This window comes from Suncus etruscus, chromosome 11 (genome assembly GCF_024139225.1).
Source record: "Suncus etruscus isolate mSunEtr1 chromosome 11, mSunEtr1.pri.cur, whole genome shotgun sequence".
Classification (NCBI taxonomy): domain Eukaryota; kingdom Metazoa; phylum Chordata; class Mammalia; order Eulipotyphla; family Soricidae; genus Suncus; species Suncus etruscus.
This window is the reverse complement of record NC_064858.1, coordinates 12,090,688-12,114,846: the sequence shown is the minus strand read 5'-3', so window position 1 is coordinate 12,114,846 and position 24,159 is coordinate 12,090,688. Positions and strand designations below refer to the sequence as shown.

General features: G+C 36.4%; 1 protein-coding gene across 1 annotated transcript in view; it reads right to left on the bottom strand.

Moving 5' to 3' along the window:
- CNTN1 (contactin 1) overlaps positions 1 to 24,159 on the bottom strand; it is a 241,139-nt gene that overhangs the window by 170,387 nt on the left and 46,593 nt on the right. Inside the window, 1 exon segment of the mRNA XM_049783881.1 lies at positions 9,618 to 9,714. The gene's annotated coding sequence lies outside the window, so the exon portion shown is untranslated.

Below are 24,159 nucleotides of genomic sequence, written 5' to 3'. Positions count from 1 at the left end.
CAACAATAAAATATCATCTCACCCCACAGAGATTGGCATACACATCACAGAAAAACCAACACCAATATGGAAAAAAACTAATGCTGGCATGGAAGCGGTGAGAAAAGGGCTCTAATTCAGTGTCGTGGGAATGTAGACTGTTCCAAACATTTTGTAATACAATATGAATATTCCTCAATAAACTGGAAATTGAGCTTCCATCTGAACCAGCAATACCACTCCTAGGGATATACCCTAAGAACCAAAAACAATGCAGAAAAGCCCTCTGCATTGCTATGTTCATTCCAGCACTATTCACAATAACTAGAATCTAGAAACAATACAAATGCCTGAGAATAGATGAGTGAATAAAGAAAATGAGGTATATCTAAACAATGGAATACTACGCAGCAAATGTGGAAACTGAAGTTATAAAATTTACTTACTTGTGGATGGATATAGAGAGTATTATGCTGAGAAATAAACCAGAGGGAGAGGAACAGACAAAATACATACACGCAGGGCCTGAGCAATAGCACAGCGATAAGGCATTTGCCTTGCAGGTTGGATCCCCAGCTTCCCATATGATCCTTCAAGCCTGCCAGGAGCGATTTCTGAGCAGAGCCAGGAGTAACCCCTGAGCAACATCGGGTGTGACACCCCCCCCAAAAAAAAACTAAATAAAACAAACATGCACTCATTTGTGGAATATTAAAAAGATATATCTTAATAATATCCAGAAACAATAGAGACTTGGGCCAGGAAAACCATCCATGTTAGGACAGAGAAGGAACCACTATGGCAATGATAGTTGAAAATGATCACTCTGGACAATAACTAGGTACTGAAAGGAGATAAGTGATATGCATGATTTCCCTCCAGTAACAACACTGAAAACCACAGTGTCTAAAAGGAAGAAATGGAAGAAAAAAAGAAGAAAAAATTGTTGGTGGGAAATGTACGCTGGTGAAGGGTATTGTACATCATATTATTGAAACCCAATCATGAACAACTTTATAACTATGGGAAAAAAAACAAATGTACTATGAACAAGCTTGTAATCATGGTGCTTAAGTAATTAAAAAAAAAAAAAGGATGGGGCCAGAGAGATAGCATGGAGGTTGGGCATTTGCCTTGCATGCAGAAGGAAAGCGGTTCGAATCCTGGCAATCCAATATGGTCCCCCAAGCCTGCCAGGAGGGATTTCTGAGTTTAGAGCCAGGAGTAACCCCTGAGCGTTGTCGGGTGTGACCCAAAAACAAAAACAAAAACAAAAGTAAGGCAAACCAAGAATTATTCAATTAAGAAATAATTTGCATGTTTTATAGCTCAACATTAACCCACTTAATTTCATTTTATTAATTTTACCTTTGGTTTTTGGGCCACACCCAACAGTGCGCAAGGTTACTCCTGGCTTTACACTCTGGAATCACTCCTGGCGGTGCTCAGGGACCATTTGATATGCCACGATTGAACTCAGATCAATCGTCCACGTGCAATGTTGACTTACAATGGTTTTGACCCTAAACAAAGCTGACTTCCTGCCTTGTTCCCTGCCCTCTGTACATGTCAGAGACTCGCCTAGTTGAAGATAGGCCATTTGTCTTGCTTGGTGTTTAATAAAAACTATACTTTGGGCGGCATGTCTTCTTTCTCTCTCCCTCCTCCTCCTTCCTCTCCCTCCCTCTCTGTCTCTGTCTTTCTCTCTTTCTCTCTCTCTCTCATATTGGTTCCTTCATTTCCTGCAGCAACCTCTGTTCCAGTCCGTTTCCCAAGGGTTGACAAAGCCTTACTAACTGGCCCCAATTCACCTTATTTTAAATAAAATAAGTGAGGGTCTATATTTCCTTTTAATGCTTTAGAAATCAAAGACTATTACGAGTAAGAGCTAAAATTTTACTTTTAAGATCACATGTATAAGGTATACTTCAAGGGTTATTGGACAGGTTTATCATGTTCAAAGAACGACCTTGATCCCCGACACTGAATAGTTCTCTGAACAATCAGTCAGGTGTTTCAACCTCATGAATACTAAAATAAACACAGAATATGGAAAATATATATATATCTAAAAATTGATATACTATTTTACAATAAAAATTACATAAATATATATTTATATGTAAATATAAATATTACATAAATATTACAACAAAAATGACATCTGTAAGAATGCTTATTTAAAAAATTAAAGGCTGGGCTGAAGATAGAGCACAATGGGTAGGACATTTGCCTTGCATGTGGCTGACTCGGTTTAGATCCTCAGCATCCCATCTGGTCCCCTGAGCATTCCAGGAGTGAATTTTGAACCGGCAGTAAGGTCTGTGCACTGCCAGATATGGCCCCAAAACAACAACAACAACAACAAAAAGTAGACATATAAGACTAGAAACAGCCAGTGTTTGTAGGGACATGGATAAAATAATGCATTTAATGATCAGAGATAATTCAGTGGACAGTGTCCCTGCTTTGCACATGGTTGACCTGAGTTTGGTCACAGGTACTACAATTGGTTTCCCAGGCATACTGGGAGTGATCCCTGAGTGAAGAGACAGAAGTAAGCCCTGAGCATCACCAAGTGTGGCCTAAAAACAAGCAAAAAGAAAACGAACAAAGACATTATTCACTATTGGATGGAACATAAGCTCACTGAGATTCTTTGAAGAATAGTACAGAAGTTAAGCAAAAATATTAAATTCATGTCATTCAGCATTTCAACTGCCAGGTTTCTATTATAGGAAAACAAAAGCAGTGAGTTAAAAGACATCTGCACTCCTATGTTCACGCAAGTGTGATTTACAATAGTTATAATCTAGGGGCAAAAAAACAGCTATTCAACAACTTAATAGATTTTAAAAAGTACATAACATATATATATAATGAATAAAATTTTAATCCAAAGAAAATATAAAATATGAACTTTTTCTTTTTGGTTTTTGGGTCACCTGGCCTTCCTCAGGGGTTACTCCTGGCTTTCTGCTCAGAAATCACCCCTGCTGGCTTTGGGGAACATATGGGATGCCAGGATTTGAACCACCATCCATCCTGGATCAGCTGCTTGCAAGGCAAATACCCTACTTCTGTGCTATCTCTCCAGCCCTAAAATATGAACTTGTTGAGAGAATAATGCTGAGTATAACAAATGGAAAGAAGACCAAAAAGGCAAAGGAATACCTTATGTCTATGGAAAACAAGCCCACAGAATCTGGAATCTGGGCACAGACAGCTTTGAGATTGTCAAGATGACAACTGGTGAGACTAGGCTAGGTAATATATCTATTTACATATGATAGATAGTATATATTTATTTTATCATCTATATAATATATTAAAAATAATATGACACAAGTCTTTAATTTTGAAAATAATTTTTATTCAAACATTTTATGCAGCCATCAGGAGAGATGAAGTCATGAAATTTTCCTATACATGAATGTACAGGGAATCTATTATGTTCAATGAAATCTGTCAGAAGGAGAGAGAGACACAGAATAGTCTCACTTATCTATAGGTTTTAAGAAAAATAAAAGACATTATTCTAATAATGCCCAGAGATGAGGGCTGGAAGAACTGGCTCATGATATTTACCTCACCACAAAGTGTGATGAGTGTAGTTAGAGAAATAACTATATTAACAACTACCATGACAATGTTAATGAGTGAGAAAAGTAGAATGCCTATCTCAAATACAGGAAGGAGGTGGGGGAGGAGGGATATGGGGGCATTGGTGGTGAGAATGTTGCATTGGTTAAGGGGGGTATTCATTTTATGAATGAAACCCAGCTACAATCATGTTTGTAATCATGGTATTTAAATAAAGATGTTATTAAAAACAATACAAAAGAATCATACTCCACATTTTTGGCAAAAATGTTAACACAATAATCTGTGATGTTTATGTGGTAAAATATTCATGCTGGGCATATTTTAATGGGTTTCTAATTCATAATCAATAATGATGAATGATTTAGTCTAACATATATATGACTAAGATATAAATATTTTATGTGCTTTGAATCATAGAAGAATAATTCTTTTATTGCTATTGTCTTTGTGGGGTGGAATGAAGAACTAATGGAAGATGTGATTCTTGGGACAATATCAATACCTGCCCAATTATTTTTCATTTTTAAAGATTTTTCCTTCAAATTGAATATTTATGGAAGAAAATGTAATTAAATACATTTACTCATTAATAAGTCATAATATATTACTTTAATAATAAATTAATTATATGAATACTAAATTTGAATTTAAATTTTATTTATAGAAAACTGGCACAATTTGAAATTCTTTTATTTACATTTTTCTTGCTTTTGTTGTTTTCATTGTTACAATAATGTCTAGAAACACATACTTTGCTTCAGTATTCAAATACTTGGCTATAGTTTTAAGTATTTATGCCTACAGTATATAGGAAACTACACATTTATTTTATAAGAATTCATTTTATTATGAATTAAAAGAGCAGTGCAACCAGGATTTCATTTTGTGATGTGGGATCATGGTAAGGACTAAATCAGTGAAAATAATCCTATTACGCAAACAGTACCAATGAAGCAACAACTCCAGACTCATGCAATTTTATGTTTTATTAAGTTTGACATCTATTTATTGATATCACTAATTCTACTTCTACGATATTGTTTTTCAGAGTTGAAGATGCATACATCCACATCCGGAAGGCCCAAAGAATATCAGTTAGAAGAAATCCAAATAAAATTACTCCTGGGGGGATGGAGTGATAGCACAGCTGGTAGGGTGTTCATCTTGCATGCAGTTGACCCTGGTTTGATTCCCTGCATCTAATTGGGTCCCCCTAGCAGAGCCAGGGATGCCCCTGAGTGCAAATCCAGGGATAACCTCTGAGCAAAGAAACAAACGAAAGAATTACTCCAAGACACATCCTGATTAAAATGATGGAAACCCTAGATAGAGATAGAATACTGACTGTAGCAAGGTTAAGAGGGAATCTACATCCAAAAGCATATTCTTAAGATTTATAGCAAGTAAGAGTTAAAGGAAATTTACCTGACACCTTAAAACAATCAATGAAATGAATGCCAAGTTATCTTCATCTGCCAGGCTTTAATTCAGATTTGATAGAACTATGCACAACTGCCTAGCTTCTGGTCTGTCAGCACCAGAGGATTTCTTTGAATCTGCTTCAGGAAAGTGGAGAACACGAAGGACATATGGCAAAAGTGAGAATACACGCAAATGTGTGTGGAGAACAGCATTCTAACTTTAATCTCCAAGTTAGGAGTTTTATAAGGGGTAAATGCTAGTCACAGGTATGAGAAGAAAGTTTACAATTACAAAGCACAGCTTAACAATAAAGCAATACATCAGGCTAAGTGGATAAGCAGTAAGAGTTCTGAAAGAAAAGGGTTAAGTTTAACATCTCAAAGCAGGTCCTCACAAGCTAGCCTCCGGTGTAAAATAAGGGATTAGTGAGAATACAAGAATTCTGTACAAATTCTTATCTTCAAGGGGAGAATCTATATTATTTTATTAGAGTTCAAAGTGAAGGAGAGAGCTAAATTTACAAGGAAGCAATTCTCAATTTCTGGGAAAAGTCTATAGCCCAAAATGTGTATTCTGGCCAAATCTTTGATTCCCAGAAGCACACATTACAAGGGTAATTTGAAGAGAGAAAGAAAAAATATATTGTCTTTAATTTGGTGCTGAAAATTACCCAGATAAAGTGATTCTTATCAAGGGTATGTTTTGACTGTGAATACCAGCAGAAAGAAGAATTATTTTTAGACCAAAATAAGATGAAGGGAATATAATGTCATAACATGAATCTCAAAAATTTCTCTATGTAATTTCCCCAACTCTCCTCGCAGGGATGAAACTTCTACAGAGGGTCTTTTTGTGAATATCCCTTGGGGTAAGCTAACAGCCATCCATGCTAAGAGTATGACATTTTAACAGCCTTCTGTCTGTCCCTTATAGAAATATAGAAAGTCCTATAAATGGTGCAGCACACAACTAAATGGATAAAAAAGAGCTCACAAATATAATAGACTCAGAATCCTCTTACAAGGGCTAATCACGCTGCATGAATCCCCAAAGCACACCAAACTCCTACAGAAATATGGCACAAAACTCTGTGACAAGAATCTCAAAGTCAAAGGGCAAAATGCCCAAATGAAGAGGCAAAGAGTGGCACAATGGGTAAGTTAATTATGCCTGAGATTCTGCTGCCAGGGGAAAATGCATTTGAAAATTTAGAACAAATACAGGCTCAAAGTCAAAGGTTGGAAGATATTTTTTAAAGAAAGCAATAATTGCAAAAAGACTGGCCATTATAGATATCAGATAACATAGACTTCAGAGTTTCAAAAGGGACAAAGAATGTCATATCTAAATGACCAAAAGAAATATACACTAGGAAGAATTCACATTCTGAACATTTATGCATCTAATAAAGGACTAGCAAGATACTTAAAAACAGTAAGAGAGTCAAAGGAAGGCATTGTTGAAAGCATAACAGAACTGGAGATTTCAACACTGTTTTTTCACCACTTAATAGATCAACTACACTAAAACTCAGCAAAGAAAAGCTGATTTTTGAAGAAAGAATTAGACGAGAAGTATTTAGTAGGCTCTTTATTACAAAATGCTGAATATACACTCTTCTCCAATGGACATAGGGTATTCTCCAAGATAGACCACACCTGTTACTCCCCTCCTTCAACTTCCTGTTTTGCTCACCTTCAGAAGCAGACCTGCCCACATCAGAGAGGGGTCTTTGGCTTCCTGTTCTACTGATCTAGAGAGGCAAAAAGGGGGTTGCCTCAGGGGCAAGAGATAGAGAGATTGGAAGATTGAGTGGGAGGTTAGAAAGAGTTTTTCAGCAAGAGAGGTGGCTAGCAGAAACAGGGAGATGTCAGGGCTACTGAGAGAGCTTGTTTAAAAGGGTAAAAGCTTAGGAGACACACATGCTTTGGCCACACATAGTAGGGCCTGAATAAAGTTGGTATCTCCTGAAACCTGACTGCCTGTGGATGATTTCCTCGCTGCCACCCTAAGACTGCTGGCTGGAGAGGGTTGCAGGTGCAACCCAGGCTGGAAGAAAAAGGCCTCTCACCAGCCATCCATTTCACTCTCATCCACCACCATCAATATATAATTAATATATTTTTCAACACACACCCTGGCCATAATACATAAATCCATATAATATCAAGAGGATAGAAACTATAGAACTATCTTGTGCATTAAAAATATACATTAAACACAATCAGAATCAGAGAAATAATTCTAACACCTGAAAATTAAATGACTCAATATTGAGCAATTAGTGGGTCAGAGAGGAAATAAAACAAGAATTCAACAGATTCCTGAAACAAACTAGAATAAGGATACGAGCTATTAGAATTTTTGGGATTCCGCAAAAACAGTGTTAAGAGGAAAGTGTGCAACTTTGCAAGCATTCATCAGGAAAAGCAAAGGGGACCATATAAATAACCTGAATATGCTTGAGAAATTACAGAAGGATCAAGAAAAGGTGCCCAACACAAGCAGAAGAAAGGAAATAATAATATTAGAGCAAAAATTAATGAACTGAAATTTCCCCAAAAAAAGTTCAATAGATCAATAAAAACAAAAGCTAGTTCTTTGAAATAATGAACAAGATCATTAAATCAATAGCAAGACCTACAAAGAGAGAAAACTCTAGTAAACAGAATCAGAAATGAAAAAAAGTCATAATAGACAACTCCAAAATTGAGTATCAATAGACTATTTTGAGAATCTTTAAGTTCACAGAATGAGAAGAAATGGATAAATTTTTATACTCAACTTTCCATGATAGAACCAAGATGATTTGGAATACTTGAACAGACCTATTACTATCAAGGAAATAGAATAATCTAAGTTTTCCCCAAAGTAAAAGCCCAAGTGGAAATAGACTCCTTAGTGAATGAATTAGCAAGTAAAATGTTTTATACATATAAAAGAATACTGCCAATCCTTTTTAGCTCTTCCAGGAAACTCAAATAGTTTCTGTGAAATAAACATCACCCTGATACCAAAAGCAGAGGGAGATGCAATAAAGTATATTTTAGACCCTTATCCTTAATGAACACAGAAGCAAACATTCTCAACAAAATGCTAGAAATAGAATCCAAATATTCATCACAAAGAACATGCACCATAACTAATATTCTTCCTAGGAATGCAAGGATGTTTAACATATGCATTTAACATATGTTATAACATAAAACATATATTATAACATTTAACATTTCTCATTTCCCTTTTCTGTTATACTAGATCTTAATGAGACATCTTAACCAAGATGCATTTGAACGGAACTGAAAACCATGCAAACTTCCATAAGTCAGATTGTCTGTAACTACAGAAGTTTTAAAAATCTCAATAAATTTACAATACCAGAGTTTTGTTCCAGAAGACAATGAGGAAGTAGATAGAAAATCAAGTAACAATGCTATAGCAGAATTGAAATGCAGCTAGAGAATTCACAAGAAAAGTAGTTTAGTTGTCTTGTAACTTTACTGTATTTCATTCTCTTCTAAATAAGTGATCTGAAAGACTTTTGATCTAATATATTACTGGTTCTTGATAGATTAACTAACATACTTCTTAAAACTTAGCAATAACTAATATATTTAAAAATATATGCATGATATATTGCATAAATTAGTTTAAATTTATATATTATAAAATGTATTTACAACTAAATATGTAAATGTATTGAAAATCTTATGAAGAATTTGGCTGTTTTATAATTTCTACTAAAAGTTTCTTAATACCAGTTTCCTGCCATAAATAAATATCCAATAATTTTAAACCTGTAAAGAACTTGCCACGTTATTTAGACACTGCTTCAATTTACAAATACTACCATATATAAAGAGTATGAAACTATATTTCACTTTTCCAGATTTCTTTAAAAAGTTTATTGCCTTTTAGATAGTATGTTATATAGAAGCAATAGGTTAATTTTTTAAAAACCTAGGAATAATTGAACTTTATTAAATAAATTTTAAAATACTTTTACTTAGCCATTCTTTGGAGAGGAAGCAAAATTCTAGCAATACAGATTAAACTTTGCTTCCAAAAACAAGGTTCCTTCAAGGACATATTAGCCTAAATTATTTTCATTCCTTCTGTTTAATTTGTATGCCACACCATGTTTTAGTTTCAGTGCTTCCCCCTACTTCTAAAAGAAAATTTGAGCATTTCTTAAAATGCTTGACACTTTATTTTGTCACAATAAATAAAAACATTGATGTTAAGAAGATGAGATAATCAAGACAAAGGAATTTCACAGCCTTGCTTAAACTTCTGCATGAGGTGGTAATTTTCCTTTATTGATTCAGCTCACTATCAGTGCTGTCTCTTGTGATTTTCATACATCTTTATCCAAAATACATACACAGTTGAGCTCTGCTACATTCTTAAATAGCTTTTCTATTAAAAAAAAATACCATATGCTTATACCCCACCCAAAGCCAATTTTCAAATAATGTAACAATTGAATGCCCTAACACCGCATTGCAATACTGATCTCAGCGTTACAAATACTGCATCACAATTACATTCTCATATTCTCAAAACACATTCTCATGTTCTCTTAACAAGAAGAAAAACCCTGACCTTACCTCATGAAGTCATTTAGCACTCTTCTGGGTAAATATTTATTGCAAACTGCCCATTTGAATGAATCCAGTGATGATCAAAACACAATAAGCCTTTTGCCTGCAGCAAAAAAAAAAGCAAGTTAAAAGGACTTCAAGCTGTGACCTCAGTGGGAAGCATAGCTACTGCCCCCAACCTTCAGCCAGCTTTCTGAGTAGGGCAGGTTAGATGAAAGTAAAGCTGGCAACATGGCAATACTTTCAAATGAAGCATTCTGATCTTGGAGCTGAAGAAATTACGTCTTCCAAATTCATCTAGCCCTACTCAATGCTATGCCTGCAAATATTCATCATTTCACTGCAGTAACTTGAAGCAAGTAACTGAGGCGACTCCACAAACCCTGCAATTCTTTGCCAAGACTAAAGATTGAGCTCTGCATGCATAATTCATGCAGTAGAATCTTCAATCCACTTCCTGTAGCCTTGTTCTATACAGTTTTGGGCGACTGATCATCTGGTTACTAAGACAATTAAAGTTCCAGGATTGGTGTATTTCCACAAATAAAATTACATTATAAATCAAAGGCAAATGACTCCAATCCTGCAGCTTCCACTTACTAAAACATTCACATAGAGATGTCGTTTGCATGCCTCACAATATTTAGAATCATTCTTCAGCCATCGCACTAGTAAATGTTTTACATTATTCAGAAGACCTGTTTTCTTCACACTTAGATAATTATCTGCATTAGATATAATGTCCCTTACTATTTCTAAAAGATGAGTGACATATATCTATAAATTTTTGGAGTCATGTTTTGCTTCTCTATTTTAGTTTTTGAGCTATACCCAACAAATCTCAGGGCTTACTCCTGACTCTAGGAAGCAGTGCTCCAGGAACTCAGGTGGTACTAGGGATTGAACCTGGATGAAGGATTGAACATGGGGTCAATGTACATGCAAGGTTAGCGCCATAGTCACTGTATAGTTTCTTCTGTCCTAAATCATAGAAAATTTAAAAGTGGCATAATGAGGCAAGGAAACAGAAAGGTTAAGGATACTGTCTTGGGGGTGTTCTTTTTGTGACTAAAACCCCATTGTAATCATATTTTTAATCATAATAATAAATATATATATTATATATGTAATAAAGATATTATTTTAAAAGGTAAAAAAAATAAGTAATTAAATAAATAAAGAAAAGGATATTGTCTTGCAATGAACATGATTTGATACCTGGCCTCACATTTGGTTCCCAGCACCATCAAAAAGATACTGTGTATAACAGATGAAAATATCATATTCATGATGTAAGGCTACAGTAGAGCATAGTAGTCATAGTATAACTGAGGATATCACTTATCAATTAAATATACCACAGGGAATAATTCACCTGTGATGAATCATTGCATGATCACAGTGGGATTTCCAGACAATAAAACAATAACAGGTGGTATCAGCCTGTGAGGGTTGCAGGAGAATATATGACAATAGAAGAGTAGTTTATAAATGTAAAGGTAAATCTCTCTTTCAAATGTTAACGTATAAACATAATCTCTCCTAGGCTGCGGAAAATATAATTGCACAAAACTGATAAGGATTATGCTGAAATATTCTAATAGTAGGTTGAGATTTACCATCCAATGTACTTATTATATTGTCTACATTTCATAATTATAACTGTCAAGATTCATTCCAGAGCTGCCTGAGGGACAAATCTAAAGAGGGCGCCAGAAGAGCTTAATTAGCAACAGGAGAGCAACTTGGAAGACTGCAAACTTGTCCTCAAAGCATCTTGACTTTATAGTCACAAGAAACAGACTGGGATAAAGAGAACAGAAAATCATATTTTTAAGGAGAATGGACCTTAGAATGAGCAATTAATTTCTCAAGGGATGACCTCCAAAGAATTTTCTTTATTATTTGCAGATCTTAACAAAAAATAGAAGGTAAAGATAAAGACATGTAGTCCTCCCTGGAAGAGCTGCTGGTAACTCAGCTCTTCATATTCTCTTAGGCAGATTATGCTCGTATATTCAAAGTCTCTGACCTAAAAATTTTCAAATAAATCACAGGGTACTACATATATAATAAATTAGGGAGCTCTACGTATAGCTCAGTAAACTAGAAAGTATTCTTTGCACACAGGCAGCCTAGATTTAATCAATGTGAGGTCTTCCGAGAACTTCCAAAAGTTTCCCCAAGCAGAGAACCGAGAATGGCCCTTCAAAGTAAACCCTGAACGCTGCCAGATGTGACCAAAAAGGTAATAATAATGATAATTATTTAATAATGATGATATAATAAATTTATTATAATAATGTTTACATATTATACACTAATATAAAATATAGAATACATAAGCATATACAATATATGATGGTATATAAAATATGATACATTATATAATTATGTATATCATTACATACTATTTATATATTATATGTCATTGTGTGTTATATATTATTATATAAATATTTTAACAATAATATTTTCAAAACCTTTTTAAAAATTTAAAATGAATAAAATATACAATTGCTGGGTTCCATCCTATGCAGGACATGCTTGTTACTCATTGGTCATAAGCACCTTTGGATTGGTGCCTTAAACTACCTGTTCTCCAACCCTGGGTGTGGTCTGTTGCTTGCTAATCAAGACCCCAGGGGTCAGGGAATGACTGCTTGCAGTTTAGGTTTTTCACCACTTAGCTATCTTGCTCCTTAGTAGCAGAAGGCTTGCGTGAAGGAGTTACTGAACCTGTTTTATCCCCTTAACCATGTGTGGGTTATTTCCTGCATCAGCATTTTCTTCCAGACCCACGTCTCACCAATGCCCTGGATTTGGGACATGAGGCTTCCACTTCATACAATAACATTGAGAAACAAAATAAAGAATGTTTTGTTTTTCTTTGAGGCTACGTCTGGCGGTACTCTGTGATTACTTTCTGGCTCTGCACTCAGGAATCAAACCTAATGGACTCGGGGGACCAAATGGGATGTCAGAGAGCAAGCCCAGTTGGCCGCATAAAAGGTAAATGCCCTATAGCCTGTACTGTCATTTCGGCCTCTAAAATACAAAACTTTTGTTTGTTTGTTTGTTTGGTTTTGGTTTTTGGGCCACACCCATTTGACGCTCAGGGGGTTACTCCTGGCTATGCGTTCAGAAATCGCCCCTGGCTTGGGGGGCCATATGGGACGCCAGGGGATCGAACCATGGTCCATCCTACGCTAGCGCTTGCAAGGCAGACACCTTACCTCTAGCGCCACCTTCCCGGCCCCTAAAATACAAAACTTTAATTCTAACTATATAACATGTTTTATTCAGGGAACATGGTTGTTTTTTAAAAATCTGTGTTGAGGCAATATAGTTTATAAGAGAAGATGTTTGGGGCCAGAACGATACTGCAGAGAGTAGCACACTTGTCTTGCATGTGGTAAACCGGGGTTCCATCCCCTGGGTTTATATATAGTTCACTGAGCCCATCCGCAGTGATCCCCTAATGCAGAGCCAGAAGTAAACCCTGATCACCTCTGTATGTGTACCTACAAGAGTGTATGTGGTTAGGTTTCAGGATTTCAATGCTACCATATCAAATCCTTCACCAAAGAGCCAAAACGTACCAAGTGACAGAACCAAGTTTGACACCCCACAACCAATATGGCCCTGGAGCATCTCCAGGAGTAATTCCGGAATGCACTGAATGCAGAGCATTACAGGGTGCTCCCAGAACAACCACAACAGGAACAAGAGACCCACAAAGTATCAAGTTCCCTCAATTATACTCCATTGCATCCTTTCACTCCATTCTCGCTACTTAGTGTAACCTGTATTTTAAAACCCAGAAACTAAGTATTTGCATCTATTGGATATTCTCACTTCCTTTCCCCCCCCTGAATAAATACAGCAAAGTTCTCCCTCCTCCCCACCCCCCTACACCTGTACTCGAGGAGGGAGATCTGGGAAAATGGTGGTGGGAATGTTGCACCGGTGAAGGGGGGTGTTCTTTACATGACTGTAATCATACAACTATAATCATGTTTGTAATCATGGTGTTTAAATAAAGATATAAAAAAATAAATTAAAAAGAATTAAAAAAATACAGCAAGGTTGTATTATTATATCTTGACTTTAATGTCAGAGACTACATGGCTTCAAAAATTAAAGATTTAGCAGAGGAGCAGAGCGATAGCAAAGCGCTTAGGGCATTTGACTTGACATAGCCCACCCAGGTTTGATCCTTGGCATCCCAGAGCCTGCCAGGAGTGATTTCTGAGCCAAGAGCCAGGAAGTAATTGGCAGATGTGGCCAAAAAAACAAAAACAAAAACAGAAACAGAAAAAGATTTACCAGAGAAATAGTATTTAGCAAGTAAGGCTCTTGCCTTACACATAGGTGACATGGGTTCAATCCTCTATATCTCAAATGGTCCTCCTAGCTTCTCCAAGAGAAATCCTAAGCATAACTGGGTATGACTTAAAAATAAAACAAAACGAAATAAAAAAGAATGCTAAACTTTTATAATCACTAAAAACAATCATATTGTTAATTTACAGTGTTTTACTCTACTTAAAAACAAAGTAAGTAAAGGATACCTGGTAGTGGGACCAAAAAAAGTCAAAGCAATTTTGAACCCCCCCCCCGCAAAAAAGAGAAACAAATTCCTAAATAAAGATGATATAGGTGATTTGATAATGATGATGGTGACCTGAGGAAAAGAAGTGACACAAATTCTGAACTTTGAAGCAAGAATCTGAAATCCTTTAATGAAAAAATATAATATAACAAATCATATTTAGAGTCTTTTCAGTCCATATTGGTCATATTAAAGTAACTTTTATATAATTTTACTAGAAATAAACTTATATTTAAGAGAAAATTAATTCTGTGATCTTTATTGGCAAAATGGGGACAAGATGGTAATTGTTTGAGTTCAGTAACATCATTCTTTACAAAATTACATCCTATTCCTCTTAATTCATTATCTTTTTGCTTTTTGCCTATGAAGTAGAATATATCTAATATCTGGAAATGACTTTCCAAACTAACTTCTACAAGAACAGGGATGTTACTCAGTAGTCCACATGATTTTTGAGTACAAAGACACTGATTTCCACCTTCGCATCAAAAACTAATGTTTCTAGATTTCTTGTTGTCTGGCATAGATTAAAAACTGATAATTTTATTTTCCAAAAGACTGTGCAGGCTGAATAGAGTGTACTATCTCTAGACCATAAACTTTATTGTTAAATTATAGCAAGACGGTATCATGTTGAACAAAGTATCAGAATTTAAAAAGACAAAAGTAGGATAATCTGACTTATATAAAAATAAGTGAAATAGTTATATTTTACTATTCAACTATTTTAAAAAGTTGAATATTCAACTATTTTAAATAGCTATATTAGGAAACATAATGTAGTAAGGGAGGATGCCTAGTTCATCCTGGACTCCAGAGCATGTGGAAGAAAGGAATAGAAAAGAAAATGTATCAATGTGGGAAGAAAGAAGATGAGAAAGGGAAATAATGGGGAAAAGGGGCTGGGTAACCTGTTATAATAAGAAGTTGGAAGTTGGAAAACCTACATATCCAAAGCACAGACTCAACAACATTGAAAACATGAGATCTAAACTGAAACCATGGACTGTTAATGTGCCTGTCAAGATGGCAGGAGGGTAGTGTGGGAACTTGATTGAGGGGTAGGGGGTTGACAGAATACAGAGCCCTAGTGACAAGTTTGACACTGGTATTGAGATTGATGATAAAATATCATATGCCTAAAAATCAATTATCAGTAACTTTATAAAACACTGTTCTTTAATTGAAAATTTTTTTAAATAAAAAGATGATTTGCCTTTAACCTGCTGGCATGTTGTTTAATAAACCTCAACAAATTGGTCCTATCAAGCAGCAGTGGAATCAGACCTCCATTGTAAGACATTTTCTACTAAATATGATATACCATGTAATCCATATATCTATATGAAATTTCAATCTCGGGTATTTATCAAAAAATATAAAAACCTCAATTAATAAAGAAAATTTTTGTTTGTTTTGGGCCACACCTGGTGACACTCAGGGGTTACTCCTGGCTATGCAATCAAAAATCGCTCCTGGCTGTGGGACCATATGGGACGCTGGGAGATCAAATCTCAGTCCGTCCTAGGCTAGTGCTGGCAAGGCAGATGCCTTACCCCTTGTGCCACCACTTTGGTAATAAAGAAATATTAGTCATGCCTAAATAAAGCTCTATACATCATAGCAAAATTATAACTAGAAAAACACCTGTCCATTAAGTAAATGAATGTAAGTATAAGAGTTGGTACATATGCACCATAGAATTTAAGTAGTTTATAAGAGAAATTAAATTCTGCCATTTGCCATTTGTAATGTTATGAATGAAACTGGAGATTATACTATGTGAAAGACGTCAGAAGGAGAAAGACAAATACTCTAAGATTTCACTCATTTGTGGATAATTGAAAAAAAAGGAGGAAATGATTTAATCAAACAAAACTTTGCTTCTATGCACAAAACTGAAATTAGTAGAAGCTACAATATTCAAAATTTGAAAGGGAATAGGGATCAGAGAGAAGTACAGAGGGTAGGGTGCTTGCCTTGCACAAAGTTGAAGTGGCATCTTATATGATCCTCTGAGCACCAGGAGTAATTTCTGAGTGCATAAAAGAAGAAACCCTAGGGGTCAGAGAGACAGCATAGCAGTAAGGCATTTGCCTTGCATGCAGAAGAACGGTGGTTCAAATCCCAGCATCCCATATGGTCCCCCAAGCCTGCTGATTTCTGACTGTAGAATTAGGAGTAACCCTTGAGCACTGCTGGGTGTGACCCAAAGAACAAAAAAAAAAGAAATCAGAGAGCATGAATGGGTATAGCCTACAAACCAAATTAAAAATAATAATAATAGTAGTAATAAAAATAATGATGATAGTGATGATAATAATAATAATAATAGACGAAACCTGAGCGGTGGGGCAGCGGTAGAGCATTTTCCTTGCATGCAGCTGACCTAGGACTGACCGAGGTTAGATCCCCACCCCAGCTTCCCAGATGGTTCCCCAAGCCAGGAGCGATTTCTGAGCGCATAGCCAAGAGTAATGCCTAAGTGTCACTGGGTGTGGCCCAAAAAACCAAAACCAAAAACAAACAAACAAAAAAGAAGTTGATAAGGACTCAGTGAATTGTGTTGGAAAGATACACTGATTCTGAATATTAGGTGACATTTGAAGAGGTAAGAAACTGTGTACTGAAATTATACATTATAAATCAATATGATTTTTAATTAACATAAAAATAAATTTTATTTTCTAAAAAAAGAGAGCACAACAAATACCAGGTCCCTGAACAATATTAGAGTCATAAATAATCAATATTTCAAGAATTTACTAAAAATAATCTAGTTTGAAAGTGTACCCATGAATATCTATTCTTTTATTGTTGCTAAAGGGAACAGTCAATGAAGAATTGAGATAGGACCTCAGTTAGAAATGAACCATTATATTGAAGATAGACAAATCACATATTCAGAATAAACCATCTTGCCTATGAGGTCACAATAAACAGTTTACATAGGAAAATAAATGCATTTTTAGAAAATCATATTTTGTAGACTGACATGCTGAGTACCATTATTATTTTTGTAATAAAAAAGCATACAACACCACATATAAAAATCTAAAAAAGTGTTTCTCATTAAGTTTTAAATCACAATGTCAACAACTTTTTCTCTGTAATGACAATTAAAAAGCAAGAATTTGGGCCCGGAGAGATAGCACAGCGGTGTTTGCCTTGCAAGCAGCTGATCCAGGACCAAAGATGGTTGGTTCGAATCCCAGTGTCCCATATGGTCCCCCGTGCCTGCCAGGAGCTATTTCTGAGCAGACAGCCAGGAGTAATCTCTGGGCAACGCCGGGTGTGACCCAAAAACCAAAAAAAAAAAAAAAAAAAAAGGCAAGAATTTTGTTTAACTCAAAATTCACTTTGTAGGGGCCTGAGCAGTGGTGCAAGCGGTAAGGCAGTGCCTTGTGCAATGCTAACCTAGGACGGACCTCAGTTTGATCCGCTGGCATCACATGTGGTCCTCCAAGCCAGGAGTGATTTCTGAACATACAGCCAGAAGTAACCTTTGAGCATCACCGGCCGTGGCCCAAAAACAAAATTCACTTTCAGTAATTATAAAACAATGTTAATGGTATCATTTTAATGTAAACTTACTACACCTGCACTCACCAGCAGAGCACCAAAAACTCTCATTCACCTGCTTTTTGGCACTCACTTGTTTGGCTAGTGTTTAAGTTAACTTATTATATTATTAAATTTAAATTTTTATTTAAAATGTAATTTAAAAAAATTTTAATGTATTAAAAATTAAAATTTTAAATTAAATATTATTTGGGGCCAGTTCAGAAGGACTATAAAAGAGTTCCATTATGTTTTCAAGTTATAATCCTAAAAGACACCTCTGATCTGAGTTTTGAATTTCCCCTCCCCACCCCCGAGTTTTGAATTTCTAACTCAAGTCTTCATTGGTTTCCTGAATTGCAATTCTTCACTATTCCAAAATGCAGTCACTGGTATATATGTAACTTTGCTGTTATACTATTTAAGGTTATTAGAATTTTCTAAATTACATTATATGACATAAAGAATAAGAAGATTCCCCTTTCTTACCTCTAGCTACTGTTTATAGGAAATCTCAAAAACACACAGAGTGTAAAATCTCTGACAAGACATGTTCAAGATATGTAAAGAACCAATTTCACTACTTCACTATTCTCTGCAGAGATACCAAGCTGAAGAAATTCCCGGGTACACTGGTTTGAAAGCTGTAAATGCTGGAGTCTTTTCCCAAACCCTTGTACTTCCCAAAGTCCCAGCATCCACATTACATATCCCACAGGTGACACCACATAAACAATGGCCCAGGTTCATGACTAAACTAGGAAGAAATGCCAGCCAAGCTGCTGATAATCATTAGTATTCTAGGCTTCAGGCTGACAACTCTGGAGGCACCTTGCAAGGTTGCAGGTAGTTTCCTGAAAGCTGCATCCATATCCAATAGCCACTGACATTCAAAGGGCCAAATTTAACTGCTTGATAACTGATCTCTACAGAGACTCTAAGTTGATAAAAAAACTCCCAGCACCAGTTTTTGGGGTGAAAACTCTGAAGTCTTTTCAGAGTGAGGGAGTGCAGCCTCCCCAGCCTCCTGTATTTCCAAAATCCCCAACATCTTTAGCCCACATCCCACATGAGACACCATGTAAACCAATCTAGGAAGAGATAGCAAGCCCAGCTGATGCAACTAATGTGTATACTGGTCTTTGATACGTAAGGACCCTCTAGAAGAGGATGGACCTAGGTTTAACAGATCCTGGTGCTCCAGGAGTGCAAGTTCGCATACTCAATAACAATGCCTTTACTTTCCACAATATTAACATCCCAGTAGTGTAGGGTACCTATCTGAGACCCACCCATTTCTGGGAGGGGTCTTGGGAACCGGATAATAGGTGTGACCTTACCTGCAAGACCCGGCCCATTCCTGGGAGGGGTCTTGGAATAAATAGGTAGATAAACCCTGAAGCGAGGGGATTAAGGGTCTTTGCCTTTTGGCCCTGCTGGGCTCTCGGAGAAAGATGACTGAATTATAAGATGCAGGGCTAAGAATGGCCGGATGCTTAAAAGGTTATGAGATAGGCCACACACACGTGGTGGCTAGGGCCTAAATAAAGATGATTCTTCCTGAAGCCTGCCTGTGAGTGAGTGATTTCGCGTTTCACCTGGGCCTGGAACTCACCGGTTCATGGGGTTGCTGAGCCACGTGGCCTGGGATGGCAGAAAGAAATCCATCACCATCCACCGCCATCCAGCCCCATCGTTAATTATTTCATGCTACACAGTAGAAACACACCACAGTAGATGAGAGTGAAAGTAGCATAGAAATCTAGTTCATTAACCAAAGCAATTGACACAGAAGGCTCAACTGAGAACAAAAATCTTAATAGATCCTCAGACAATGATTCTAATAAGTCCCTTGTGAGATACAACAATTTCACAAATTTTCTTTCACTGAAATATTTATCAATAATAGCATTTGCCACTTTGTTTTAAGAACTAGTATAAAATAAATTATTATCTGCCTGCTAAAGGGACAGGCTTAAGATATGGGTAGGAAACTAGTGACTAGGGAAGGCCACAATGGTGGTGGGATTGATAATGGAACACTGAAAGCAAGAAATAGCTGTATTCTGAACAACTTTTTAAACTACAGTGTTTAAATAAACTTTTTAAACTTTGCATGTCATTGGGCTTTAGACCACACCTGTTGATGCTCAGAGGTTACTCCTGACTATGTGCTCAGAAATCGCTCCTGACTTGGAGGGGACCATATAGGGTGCCGGGGGGGGGGGGGGGGGGATAGAACCACCGTCTGTCCTAGGCTTGCGCTTGCAAGGCAGTCACCTTACCTGTAGCGCCACCACTCCGGGCTAAATAAACTTTTTTTTTTTGGTTTTGGGGTCACACCCAGCGGCGCCCAGGAGTTACTCCTGGCTCTAGGCTCAGAAATCCCTTCTGGCAGGCTCAGGGGACCATATGGGATGCCGGGATTCGAACCACCGTCCTTCTGCATGTAAGGCAAATGCATGCCATCTCTCCGGCCCTAAATAAACTTTTTTTTAAGTGTCAGGTTCCCTTAATTAATTATAGTCTATTGCACCCTTTCAGTCCATTGGCCCTACAAAGATAACCTAGATTTTGTAGTCAGAATCTAATGATTTGTTTTTAAGGATACTATCTCTTTGGGGTTCTTCATAGCATTCATAAACAAAATAATCTGGGATTAATCTTTCTCATGGCATATATCATTTTGCATGATCCATACATGTTCTATGCATGTTGCAGGCAAAAGGCAAGATTCTATATTTTCTTTTAGATTAGTAATATTCCTTAATAAATTCATAGTACATTTTTATTTTCTACTCATCTGCATTTGGAATCTTAGGAATTTTCCAAATATCGACTATAGGGTTCCAGAGTTGAAAAACGAGACCACATAACTGGAATAAAGCTTATTAATACCTTAATCCGTCTGCCAACAAGATTCCCCAGGCTGGCCAGCCAGGGGCCATATCCCGCAGGAGATGAGCCCCACTCAACATCATGATGAAGATTATATAGGGAAGGAATATAGGGAGGTTAAAGCTTTCTGATGATCCTTAAAATGATTGGCTCTTGTCTGGGGTACCTTCCTACTGCTCCCTTGTCCTTCCCTGATAGGCTACCTGGTATGGCCAGGTAGATTGGGGCGGGTCTATGGAAATAGGCTTGTGAAGCCCCAGCATGTGGCTCACACCATGTGGTCCTTACAAAATAGTGATTCTCCCTGCTCAGAACCTAAGAAGAAGCCTGCCATGTGGTTTTTCAAAATGGTGTCCCTCCTTGTTCAGAATTCAGGTTCCAACATCGACTGTTGTAAATAGTGCTACCATAAGATAGATGCACCTTCTTGAAAGTGTTTTTGGTTCTTGGAATAGTTCAGAAGTAGAAGAGCTAACTGGGATGACACAATGCTTAGTGGAAATTATATAAAACTTTCAAAAAATAAGATAACTAAATACAATTGCATTTTGTCTAGACATATACATTAAAACAGGCCTGAGAAATATACAAATACTCAGTCAGAATTATAAATACCCCCCCCCAGGATAAAAGCCCTCCAGGTGAAGGTATTTCCCAAGGTAAAATTATTCAGATCTTAGAACGCAAAGGGTTTGAAAGTCTCCATCCAAGTAATAATAGAATAGCAGGGGAAAAAATAGATGACAGATATCTGTAGGCTGAAAATGCAGACAAGCGTAGAATAAGACAGTTCAAGGATTTTTTAAGTGCAAGGGCAGAACGGGTAAAAATAAAATAGAAAATTGTAAGGACTTTTTTTTTTTTTTTTTTGGTTTTTCGGACCACACCCGTTTGATGCTCAGGGGTTACTCCTGGCTAAGCGCTCAGAAATTGCCCCTGGCTTGGGGGGACTATATGGAACTCCAAGGGATCTAACAATGGTCCTTCCTTGGCTAGTGCTTGCAAGGCAGACACCTTACCTCTAGCGCCACCTCGCCGGCCCCGTAAGGACTTATTCTTAAAGGCTACCTTTTAATAGCTATGTAGAATACCCTGCCTCTGATCTTCATGTACCCCTTTGAATGTTTATATGCCTAATAACTATCCTTAATGCCTCTGTGAACTTAAAAAAAATGTCTCACCTATAAGGAGCTGCTAAGGGTAGGATTATAACATTGCACTGAATAAATAGTTGTCAATTAGCTCAAGAATGGTTGCCCAGACAACATTAAAGCAATCTTCTGCTTGCCTTTCCACAATCCCAGGTAAGGCCCAGCTCCATTTGACATCACTGGGCCCATTCTATTTCTGAAGACAAAGGCCCTCCCTTCAAGGTGGGTCCCAGCAGCTTCCAAACCTAACCTATGCCTTCTTAAGAGCCCACACCACAGCTCCTTCTTGATCTGTTTGCAGCTCCATAATCCCAGAAAAGATTGACAGTTTCCATACTAATGTGTTCCATGTTTGATAATTAATATGAAAATAAACTTACTGAAACAAACAAAAAGCTTGGACAATATGTGTGTATTTGTCTCATTCTCTGAGGCTGATCCCCTCTGAATAAAAGTCAAAGGTCCCAACTTGAATGTCATTAGATTGTTGTTACCATGTGAGACAAAAAGAATATAATTAGAATGACAAACACAATTTCATTTGAATATATTTTGTATTCATCTTATAATGGGCATATATAATTTAAGATTTTTATTCACACATTTGAATTTTTGATGCCTAAGATAGAACCCAAGGCTTCATACACAAGAATTATGTACTCTACCATTTAAATATATCCCAGGGGCCAGAGAGATAGCACAGTGGTAGGGCATTTGCCCTGTACATGGCCGACCCAGGACAGATGGTAGTTCGATTCCTAGCATCCCATAATGTCCCCCAGTCTTCTAGGAGCAATTTCTGAGTGCAGAGTCAGGAGTAACCCCTGAGCACCTACTAGATGTGACCTAAAAACCAAAATAATAAATAAATAAATAAATAAATAAATAAATAAATAAATAAATAAATAAATAAACAAACAAACATATCCCTATCCCAGTAATAACATAAGAAAGTTCACAAGAACTCTTTTTTCTTTAGTTTCTAATTCTCTGTCAAATCTCACCCCCTGCAAGGGGATTAATGAGATAATACAATGGGCAGTATGCTTGCTTTGCAGGCAATACATCCAAGTTCTATTTCAGGCATCCCATATGACCTACACTAGGAGTTATTCCTGACTGTAAAACTAGGAATAATCTCTGAGCATCCTAATATACTGATAATTATGACAATTTTAAAGAAATAGACTAAACACTCCTGAAATTCATTTAAAAAATAAAACCTCTCCCCATACCACTACTTTAACAGCTAAAACAATCATTGGGGGTGGGGGGATTGTAGGAATGAAATGGTGTGCTATTGGAATCAAGGCAGAACTTCAAATCAATAGAAAAAGACTTGAATATCTTGAGATAAACCCTCAGGTAAAAGATCACTTAAACTTTGAAAAAAGAACAAAAAATATAAAAATGAAGAAGGAAAGCCTCTTCAACAAGTGGTGCTGGGAATATTGGTCAGCTACATGCATAAAAAAGAACAAATGACAAAAGAAGTCAGACCTCTTATAATGCCATACAAAAATAGTCAAGTCAAATGCATTAAAGACCTTGGTATCAGATCTGAATCCATAGTGCACACAGAGGAAGAACTCTTCATGACATTGAAGCTAAAGTCATTTCTCAAGATGAAAGACCACTGATCAAGCAAATGAAGGCAAAGATAAACAAATAGTATGGCATTAAGTTAAGAAGCTTCTGAACCTCAAAGGAAACAATATTCAGACTACAAAGATAGGTAGATAAATTAATATCTAGTTTTGTTATACATGCTAACGAACATAACAATTAGAGAACTTGCTCTAGAAAAATAATAAAATATGAGTGTGAGGCAAGCTACTTCATATGTCACTTGGAAATACCAATTACCTTGAAAAATGGGTTAAATAAAATTAACTGATGCAACAATTTATAAAGTTGAGTTTTATAAGGTCCCATATAAACACGTTAATCTCCTTTTCCCCTCATAGCAAAACGGAAGGTGATTTAAATCATATTGCTTCCAAAAATATAAATAAAAATAAAAGTATTATTGGATTATTTCACCCATATGTTTAATATGAGTATAAAATATTGATAAACAAAAATTTAAGTAAAATAAAAACATCACTGAATACTAACAACAAATATTTAATTACCTAAATAAAGATGGTGGGGTGGAAAATGTAAATAATGTTAAAATAAAAGTCCTTATTGTTAAAAACAAAACAAAACAAACAATGAAACAAAGGAAAGATGGAAGGACAGAAATAAGCAAGGAGAGAAAGATAAAGGAAAAGAAAAAAAATTAAAATGAGAGAAAAGCAGTAAGTTGATTTTCATA